At 39.0% G+C, this 10,580-nt stretch overlaps 1 pseudogene; it reads right to left on the reverse strand.

Annotated features, from left to right (window-relative positions):
* Positions 1 to 527: 527 nt before the first annotated feature.
* On the reverse strand, positions 528 to 7,975 carry LOC131752815 (general transcription factor IIH subunit 3 pseudogene; annotated as a pseudogene).
* Between the last annotated feature and the right edge of the window lie 2,605 nt (positions 7,976 to 10,580).

The raw sequence follows: 10,580 nt of genomic DNA on the forward strand, positions 1-10,580 counted from the left end.
AAACCCCAAACCTCACTTTGACAAATAATCATCCTATTAAAATAATGACATATTTGCTATTTCTTCTTTTCTGGTAAAAAATTAGTCAGGAAACAGAAAAATATATATATAATACATAGAAGGACTTTCTTTCTTTTTGCTGTACACAGGCCTCACTGTTGTGGCCTCTCCCATTGCGGAGCACAGGCTCTGGATGCGCAGGCTTAGCGGCCATGGCTCAGGGGCCCAGCTGCTCTGCGGCATGTGGGATCTTCCCGGACCGGGGCACGAACCCGTGTCCCCTGCATTGGCAGGCAGATTCTCAACCACTGTGCCACCAGGGAAGCCCTAGAATGACTTTCTTTAAAATAATCACTAAGAAGTGCACAAAAATGTGGCTTTGGAGATATTTCCTCTAAGAATCTAGCTACCTTAAAAATAATGGTGTATATTATTATATCATTTCTTGTCAAAGACTTTCTGATGCAATTCCTATATTACAATTTCAACTGATAACCTGGGACCTGAAAAGAATAAGTATTTTATCATTACTCATTCATTTTTCGTTTCTTCTACTTTGCTTTCAAAAAAAGAGGCAGTGAAATTTTAAAGGCCATCTCACATGTAGCGGCAGAGAGCAAAATTGCAGGATATTGATACACACAGAAACAGACATAACAAATTTCAAGGAGCTTTTGATGACAGAAGCAAGTAGTCCTATAGTCAACATAAATTGGTGGTGAAAGATTGAGATCTTTGATCATGATCACAAAGGAAAACCTAGAATAAATGTGGCAGAATAGAAAATATCTGAGGCACTTTACAGTACTCTATTCCTCTGTAACATTGGAAGATGCCCAGAGTCTGAATCCTTGATTTCATTTGCTTGTTACCTTTCACTTCCTTGAGTCCTCTATGAATGTAACAAAGCACTTAGGTGAACAGTCCTGCCACCAGATTTTCTGCATGTTGCCTGTTTACATCACTCTTTGTCATTAAATCTTTAATCTCCAGGAGTAAGCTAATTTGCTGCCACTACTAGCTCGTATTTTCCATCTTTACCTTTTGAGGAATGAAAATCAGGAGGAGTATTGCCAGGGTCTCCCTAAAAATGTTTCCATATCTGCCATTCTTTCCCAGGATATAACAAGTAACTGTCTTGAATGTGATATGCTTATCATAGCAAGTTTGTTGAAATGATTCTGAATAGCTGGGACACTCCCCATGTCATCATAGCACCTATGTATTGAAAAAAAGTAAACAGGAATTTCTGAATGCTTGCTTTCCCCAACAAATTGATTTGGTATCTATTCTAATAGCTGGAGACTGTGGTGGCCCCAGATCCTTAATAGAAAATCTGAGGCCCAGCAGATATCCTCAAGTCCTATGGAGTCTGGCCTTCTTGACTTCCAGTTGATTTAAAAAAAAATTTTTTTTTGCATTACGTGCGCCTCTCACTGTTGTGGCCTCTCCCATTGTGGTGCACAGGCTCCGGATGCGCAGGCTCAGCGGCCATGGCTCAAGGGCCCAGCTGCTGCGTGGTGTGTGGGATCTTCCCGGACTGGGGCACAAACCCGTGTCCCCTGCATAGGCAGGTGGACTCTCAACCACTGCGCCACCAGGGAAGCCCGTTTTTTTTTTTTAATTACTTTATTAATTTATTTTTTTGTTATCTTTTAGTTGTATTATGCTCTTTCCCTATACTTTTAGTGTTCATCCTAGAAATTACAAAATGTATCATTGACTTATCAATGTCTAATATTAATGGATAATTTTACTCTCTTCCTGGGTAATGCAAGCTGCTTAGAACACTTAACTTCATTTACGTAGTTCCTTATGTACATATTATTATTTTTAATGGATCACTGTTTATTGAGATTTACTCATGTTTACAACTTTCTTTTCTTTTTATTCTTATTGTATTTTTGAGCCCTTGATTTCCAGCCATCATTTCCCTTTTCTCTGGAAGCAGTCAGTGAGAATTTAACAACATATTGGACAAAGAGACAATTAGTGAACTGAAAACATACTTTGCAGATTCCTTTGGATGCAGGTTTCCTAATGGTGAACTGTTTCAAGTTTTTATTCATCTGAAAATGATTTTATTTTTGCTAGTTACAAATTCTAGGTTAGCAGTTTCTTTCTGACTTCCATTGATGCTGTTCAGAAGTCACCTGTCAGTCTACTGTTATTCTCTTGAAGGTGAGTTGCTCTGGCTGCCCTGAAGATTTTTTTGGTTTTATCCAATTTCACTATGATCTGTTTAGGTATGGCTTTCCTTTTATTTATTCTGTTTGGGATTTATTTTGATTCCTAAATTGGAAGACAGATTTTTTTTCATGAGTTTTGGAAAATTCTAGGCTAAAATCTCCCCCAAAATGACCAGTGCCCATTCTTATTCTTCTAGATGCTAGAACTTAAGGATTTCTCATGGAATTCTGAGTCTTTTACATTCTCTTCCATGTTTTCCACCTTTTTATTTTATGCTGCATGCTGGGGAGTGTCTTCTGACCTATTTTCAGTTCACTAACTGTCTCTTCTGATGTCTAATTTATTGTTAAATTCCCATTGAATTCTTAATTTTTTAAATGGATTTTTCCATTGTAGAATTTCAATTTGTTTAAATTGAAATTTTTTAAAACTGCTAAGTCACTTTTTATAGTTGTTAGCTCCTTCCCAGCTGAAATTTTCACAGCTTATTTTTCTTCTCCTTGAAAACGTTAAGCATAGTTTTACTGTATATGATAATGCCTGACTGTTTTGGTTATTTTTATCACTGTTGGTTCTTGCTCGTGGTATCTTTTCTCTTCATGCTTTGGTATATGCTGGGCATTGTGTTTGAAAAAGTATTTGTTGAAATAATTTGAGACTTAGGATGATATTCTCTTCCTCCAAAGAGGTGTACCAACAATCTAGAGTGTTCTCAGGCAGTCTCACAGCCTGAGATTTCGTGGGCTATTGATATTTTAAAAAGAAGTGAGTCTACCATCTGCACAAGGTTGAGTTATTTTTGTTTTATCACTATTCTCAGGGTGTAGCTCTGTGGGGGCCCCAATTCCCAGTACTGGGTGAGCCCTGAACTCTGACTTTTCCCCTTAGCTCTAAGAGGCTATCAAAGCACACATATCAGCTACCTCTTCCAGGTCAGCCAGTGATCACAGGGCAAACCTTTTCCCAAGTGTTGGATTTTTGTCCTGTAATTCCTTATTGTCTTGATATATCTTTGATGCTTTTAAGAAGATTTTAAAATAGTATATTTAATCAAGCTTTTGTGTATTTTTTTTCCCAGAGCGTGGTTAGATTTGGTTAAACTACTCAGTCTTTCATTACCTAAAGCAGAAATCTCCTCATACTTTTCATTCCATATTCTTGGCTTTCCTTTCCCTTTCTTTCTTCCTTCCTCCCTCCCTCCCACTCTCCCTCCCTCTCTTCCTCCTTCCTTCCTTCCTTCCTCTTGTAAAATATGGCTGGAGTACTTTTTTAAAAAGAGTACATGGCAGGTAAACCTTCAGAGTTATTGCATGTCATTTTTTTGCTTTCATATTTGATTAGTAGTTTGATTATGTATAGAATTGTTGATATAAAGTCATTTTTTTCAGAATTTTACAGGCTTTATTTCACTATTTTCAGCATTTATTCTTGCTAATGAGATTAATATAATACCATCCTGTTTTTGGTTCCTTTCTATCTATAGGAAGTCTCCTGTTTCTTGGGAAAGTAGCACTAGAAAAGTCCTCTTAATATAAATCTAAATTGGATTGTTTGGGGGGTACTATTTTCTGATAGAAATAGATGGTAGAATGATATGATATCTTCCAAGTTCATATTTTACTTTCCTGCACAATCATAAAGATAGTAATTTCTGCAAAAATATTTCAAGACTTCCCTACAACGGCCTGTCTTAAATTCTTTGAGTTTTAAATGAATCTCTCTTGAATACTCTTTCTTACCATTCTCCTAGTTGGTTTTCTCCTCATCCATCCTAAACTGATCTAACTCTGCTAATTCTCATTTAGCAGTAGCTTTGTTGGTGACTCAAGTCACCAACACTTTTATGAACCCTATGAAATCTAACATCTTTTCAAGATTTGTAGTTTTACTTTAAAGTCAATTTATGCTATATATTTATTATTATACATTTATTAAATATTTATGGCTTACATATTTTAATCATATATTTATTGAAAATTCAATGAAACTGACCAAAATAGACTCTGATGTGATTGGTGAAGACAGATGTCAGTGTGATATGGGATGAGTATTTGAATCAGGACTAATTTTACAAGTGGCCAGTTGATTAATGAATATTTTTGAGCCATAACTGCTTCCGTGTGCAGTCTCATGGCTGTAAGAACTCAGATAATGAATACATCAAGCAATAGGGAACTTCCATAGCCCTTTCCTGGAAGTTTCTGGCATATCCTCTTTATTTTTGGTGTGTTATGAAGTTTCATGGCGCTATTTCTAGGTTTTGATCTTTCTCTTTGTTCTGCTCAGCATTCACTTTTTTCAGAGTGAAGCCAGGTGTCTTCAATGCTGAAACATTTGCTTCTTTGCTTTTGTTTCATCTGACAATATGATTCGTCTACTTGCCATTTTCTAAAGATTTTAATAAATCTCTGGTCTGCTGATGGCTTTCTTTCCCCTTTTCATTGCTGCTCTGTGCTTGCTAGCTTCTGTATTTCTTTTTTTTTTTTTTTTTTTTTTTTTGCGGTACGCAGGCCTCTCGCTGTTGTGGCCTCTCCCGTTGTGGAGCACAGGCTCCGGACACGCAGGCTCAGCGGCCATGGCTCACGGGCCCAGCCGCTCCGCGGCATGTGGGATCTTCCCGGACCGGGGCACGAACCCTGCATTGGCAGGCGGACTCCCAACCATTGCGCCACCAGGGAAGCCCTTCTGTATTTCTTGATTGTAATTTTTACAGGCATTTTTGAGAAGAGAACGTAAATATCTATGTAAATAGTCTATTATATAGAACTGGAAGCATCAGGATTATTTATGTTAGATACAGAGTGCTTTATTGAATGGAAATCTCATTCTCTATATTTATATCTATATCTATATCATCTACATAGATATCCCCATACCAAATCCCTATTACTGGATATTTAGGTTGTTTATAATTACTTAAAATTATTTTTAAAATGCTTCCCATTAATTTTTGAGATTTCTGATTTTAAAATCTCCCTTAACTAGAATAAATTTATGTTCTATATCAAACAAATATTCCATTCTTTCTGAATGGGATAACCATTTGAGCACTAATTAGAAGAGGCTGTCTTCTTTGGGGCCAAATAAGAAGATTGCACATGAAGGGCTTTTTCCCCCCCCCCCCCCCCCCCGGTAGCGGGCCTCTCACTGCTGTGGCCTCTCCCGCTGCGGAGCACAGGCTCCGGACGTGCAGGCTCAGTGGCTATGGCTCATGGGCCCAGCTGCCCCACGGCATGTGGGATCTTCCCATACCGGGGCATGAACCTGTGTCCCCTGCATCGGCAGGCAGACTCTCAACCACTGCGCCACCAGGGAAGCCCATGTGAAGGGCTTTTGACAGCCAATCTGAAGAGGCATGAATACTCAGAGGCCTCTATTTTCCAATACAGTGCAAACTCAGCCTAAAGGAGAGAATGGTGTAACTGCTGACACTGAGAGGCTTACATGCTAAAGGCAACCAAGTTTTCCCTCTGACTTAGGGTTTGGCAGTCATCCTCAGAAACAGTTGAAAAGGGAGCAAAGAGAGACATTCTGTATTAGGGCGCGTTGAAACCAAATGTCAGTAGTAGGGGTTTTTGGCTGCCTATTAAGAAAGAGACATATTTTAAGATATTATGTATGGATAAAATAAATGTTTTGAATATGAGCCCCAAATCAGTTATACTAAACAATCTAACATTGGTTCAGTTTCTGTAGTTTTTCATCATTGATTTGCACAACAGAAAAATGAGTCTGAAAGTATATGTTGCTCTAATGATAAGGTCTTGTTGGTGTTAATGACTAAGCTGCTGAAATCTTTATTAATGGAGTGACATTCAGAGCTCAGATATTTTAAAAATAGCACCAGGGTCTGTAGAAGGGCTTCTCAATGTGATGTGGAACATTAATCCATAGCATCTGTTCTTTAATTGCTCCACTGCTCCAAATTAATCAGAAGAGTGAATGTACTGAACTTTAAGTTGTAGCTGAGCTCTTTCTCCCAGGAGGAGCTGTAGATGGTGTGTTCCAGGACAAAGAGTGGCTAAGATTTGTTCCTTTGTGTCCACAGATAGTCAAAACTCAAAAATGGTATATAAAGAAGGTTTTGTTAAAAGGTCAAAATTACTATCACTCTAAATTAATAATTAAAATTATTGAAATTGAGCACAACTCCAGCTTTAATTTTAATTTTCATTCTTTCTTCAACTTTATTTATTAATAGCTCATGGTTCTCCTGACTAATGGCAGATAATTCTGTTTATCTGTTAAGAGGTACCCTTTTTGAAGTCTAGTGTCTTATCCTGGAACCAGTGCTGTGATTCCCAGAGATGTTCTAACTGTGAGCTGACTCAGGAGTGGAAAGATCTCTAAAGCTACTCTCAGTCAGCTGGCATAAGGTGCAGTGCTCGGGCAAGGAGTCAAAAGCTCTACGTCTAATCTTGGCTTAGCCACATTCCATCTCATCTGTAAAATGGGATTAATAATGCTAGCTCTGCCTAACTATAAGATTGTGAAGAATAAATAGGACTATGTATATAAACTGTGTGAAAGCAAGATATTCATATTTTAATACACACTGGGGAATTTCTGGGATCCCACTTGGAGAAAGAGAAAGAAAATGTCTTTTTGTCCTCTCCTCTGTTGATAAGTTCCTGGGTGTATTAGTTGGCTGAGGATGCTATAACAAAGTACTATAGACTGGATGGCTTAAACAGCAGAAATTAATTTTCTCACAGTTCTGGATGCTAGAAGTCCAAGATCAAGGTTCTGGCAATTCAGTTTCTGGTGTGATTCTCACTTGCAGATGGCCGCCTTCTCATTATGTCTTCATGTCACCTTTCATTTTCCATGCTTTTTAGTGTCTCTTCTTAGAAGGACACTAATCCTATCAGATCAGGGCCTCACCCTTATGACCTCATTTAACCTTAATTACTTTACTCCAAATACAGCTACAGTAGTGGTTTGGGCTTCAACATATGAATTTAGGGGCAGAGGGACACAAACATTCATTCAGTCCATAACTTTCGGAAAGATTGTATTGATCCAGAACCTATAGAGCCCTCAGCCATGGACTCATAAATGTCACTGGCTCAGCTGAGCCATCAGCAGAGAAAAAAATGACCATGTGCTACAGATTTGTTTTCCAGAACCTCTCAATTAGATTATTCTTGAAGACTCTTCCATTCTTGGCTAGTACTTGAAAAAAGAACAGAATACTTAAATTTTGAGATACCACTGCCAAATATTTTCATAAAACTTTGGATGTTGTCAAAGCCTTTTGAGAAATATTGGATTCAGAACATCTGTACTAGAGTCATTGCACTTAATTGTTTTTATTGTTCCATTGCAAATTTCTTAAATAAGATCAATTACCTACTTTATGTTTGTGGAACCTATGCTCTAAGGACAGAGAAGAAAATGATGCAATTTTAATTTTAATCAAAATAAGGCAGTTACTCTATGTCAGCCATGAAAACACTAGAGAAAGATTTATTCTTTAAAAGTAAAAGGATAAAGGAGGAAATACTGTAAACAATGCATTTTTGGAAAGATGCATGCTTTTAGCCCAGTTAGCTCCATTTGGCATTTATGCCAATACCTTGCATGCTTTAGGATCCTGGAGTGGGGCAGGTGCTGTGATTGAAGTGGCAGTGGACCTGTGTCCTGTCCTAGGGTAAGGGTACAGCTAACAGGGAGCTCATTCTGAAAAGGAGGAGTCCCTAAGAAGACAGTGGTTCCAGGAATATGGAGTATTCATGAATCACAGGTGCTTACTTCTGAGAAGTCTTCTAACAGGCACCGGCATCTTCATGCTTGGCTTAAATTCAGAGCGGGTCCTTGTCTTTGGGAGGAGGATTGTCCTGGGTGAACCTGTCTACTAGTCAGGTTAACAAGGTAAGGAACGGGACAAAGAGAACAATGTAGAGGCTTAGTGATCAGAACTGTGGCATAAGGTCAGGCTCGATATGAGTAACTTGCTTCTGAGATTGGGAAGATGAGAGTTTTAATTCCTCCTGGAGAGGTAGAGCACGATGTCAGGAATTTGGGTTTATTCAAAGGCAGTTCTCCTGCTGCTCTCTGGCTAATTTTTAGTTTTTTGCCTTTTCTGGGCTAAAAAGATTGATGTATATTAGCCTCAAATGACAGAGCTATATTTTCTTGGAGAGACTTATCAACGAACTTTAAATAATTTTATAGTTTCGTATAATTTTAGGTGAAAACACTGAGGACTAATGATTTACTCAGGTTCACAAAGCATTTCTAGGAGCAGAGTGAGAATTAGAAGACAAATCCATTTTCCTTAATATAAAATATTAGAAAACAACCATATAGAGACAGACACTTTTTGCTGTGCTATGCATTATTCAGTCTGGTGAGCATCCTTCTTTATGTTTCTGAAACAGAATGTTAAATGACACTCTGTCTGGGTTTTGGCTGAAGCCTCAAAGACTGAGAACAAAACAATATTTGCTGAACATCCCCATTCAAAGTGAGGTGCTGGGGCACCTATGTTAGACATGCCAAGGATGTAGCCATGTAGGTGTGAAAGCACTGAGGGGATGAAGCACAATTGCTGGGGTCTGAGGTACCCTGCTCCCTTCTTCCATCGTGGAGGAGGATGGCCAGGTGCTTCCTGCTCACCTCAAGCTTGTGGGAGGCAGAGCTTGACAGTGGAGAATTGGGGGCCCAATGGACACATGTCTTCCTCAGGTTTCAGAGCTCTGAGGGTGAGCTGTGTTGGGGGAAGACTGCACTTCCACCAATGGCAGGGTGGTGGCATTCCCTCTGAAGACCATGCAGAGGAAGGAAACGTCAATTAGAGCCTAGAGATGGTCATACCGCATGAAGTGTCACACACAGAAAGGCAAATATCATATGGTATCGCTTATATGTGGAATCTAAAAGAAAGGGTACATATGAACGTATTTACAAAAATGGAAGTAGAGTCACATGTAGAAAACAAACATGGTTACCAGGGGATGGGGGGGGAATAAATTGGGAGGTTGGGATTGACTTATACACACTACTGTATATAAAATAGAAGACTAATACGAACCTGCTGTATTGCACAGAGAACTCTACTCAATACTCTGTAATGGCCAAATGGGAAAAAAATCTTAAAAAAAAAAAAGAGTGGACAAAATAAGAGCAAGTCTTCAAAGGGGCTGCAGATCATGGTGGTGGAGGTTGGCTGTTGAAAGGATTTCGCCAAGAGTCTGTGTGGGGTGGGTCACCGAATGTTGGGGCTGATAGAGGTCAGGGAGAGGCAGTGGAATTATAGGTACCACATCTGTCCTGGGACATGCAACGAGAGGCTTCCAGTGGGGGATTCTGAATTTCTGAGAAATCCACGGAAGCGCCTTGTGAGTGTAAACATCCACCGAGTCTGGAGAAGAGCCCTTCCCTCACTCCCAGGGGTTCAGAAGCCATAGAGTGAGAGGGAGGAGTGGAAGGCCAGGCAAGGAATTGAAGCAGGTGGTAGTGACCATGCTTACCTCCCTCACTGTAGGCTTCCTGAGCTGCAGCAGGCTCGAGCTGGGGAGAATTTAACTTGGAAGGATGTGCAGGGTTTGATTATTGCTCCAAATTACACTTTTCAGATGCTGAAAAAGAAAGTTCTTTTGGCTAAAAGTGACCTGAGGACTTTTTAGTATTTGAGAGTAGTCAGAAAAAAAGTTATGAGATTTTACTGAGATTTCATCCTTCGGCATAGGTAGAACTAGCCGAAAGAGCAATTTAAAGGAATGTGTGTGTGTTGTGTGTGTGTAAATGGAGGCAGGGGGCAAAGGATAGTAGTGGTACAAATCTATTTGTACCATATGAGGTGCTACTTCGTTAAGTAAATGATTATACTTCTGTAGCACCCTAGAAAAAATCCATCCAATACCTATCAAGCTATCTTGTTCTCATAGGTAAAATAACCTCACTGTATAGTAAGCATTCTGAGAATCAATTCGATGCGTTTTTCTCTAATATATAATACAATGTCATAACATAGGCGCTCAATAAATATTTGTTGGACGAGCAGCTATTTGAAGGCAGTATCACTTAGGACTTAAGAGCTTAGGTTCTGGTTTTAGAGAAATGTGGGTTCAAATCCCGGCTCCACCATTTGCTAGCTCTGTCGTTTTAGACAATTTTTGTATCTTTCTCTGTGCCTCAGATTCATGTATTTAATATAGATATAATAGTAGCTCTACCTCGCTGGTCTTTTTCAGAATTACGTGAGGTAATGTGGTATAAGCACATGGCTTGACATGTTAGGTGCTCTCAATATGTAAATAGACATAGCTTATCATATTTTGTAAACTGTTGCTGCATTTCAGACTTCTTCCATAAAGAACTTACACTCTGCACAGATATTATTGGTTTGAGTTAAATTTTAGCAAAACGAATTATGTTGCTTTTAA

This window comes from Kogia breviceps, chromosome 3, assembly GCF_026419965.1.
Source record: "Kogia breviceps isolate mKogBre1 chromosome 3, mKogBre1 haplotype 1, whole genome shotgun sequence".
Taxonomy (NCBI): domain Eukaryota; kingdom Metazoa; phylum Chordata; class Mammalia; order Artiodactyla; family Physeteridae; genus Kogia; species Kogia breviceps.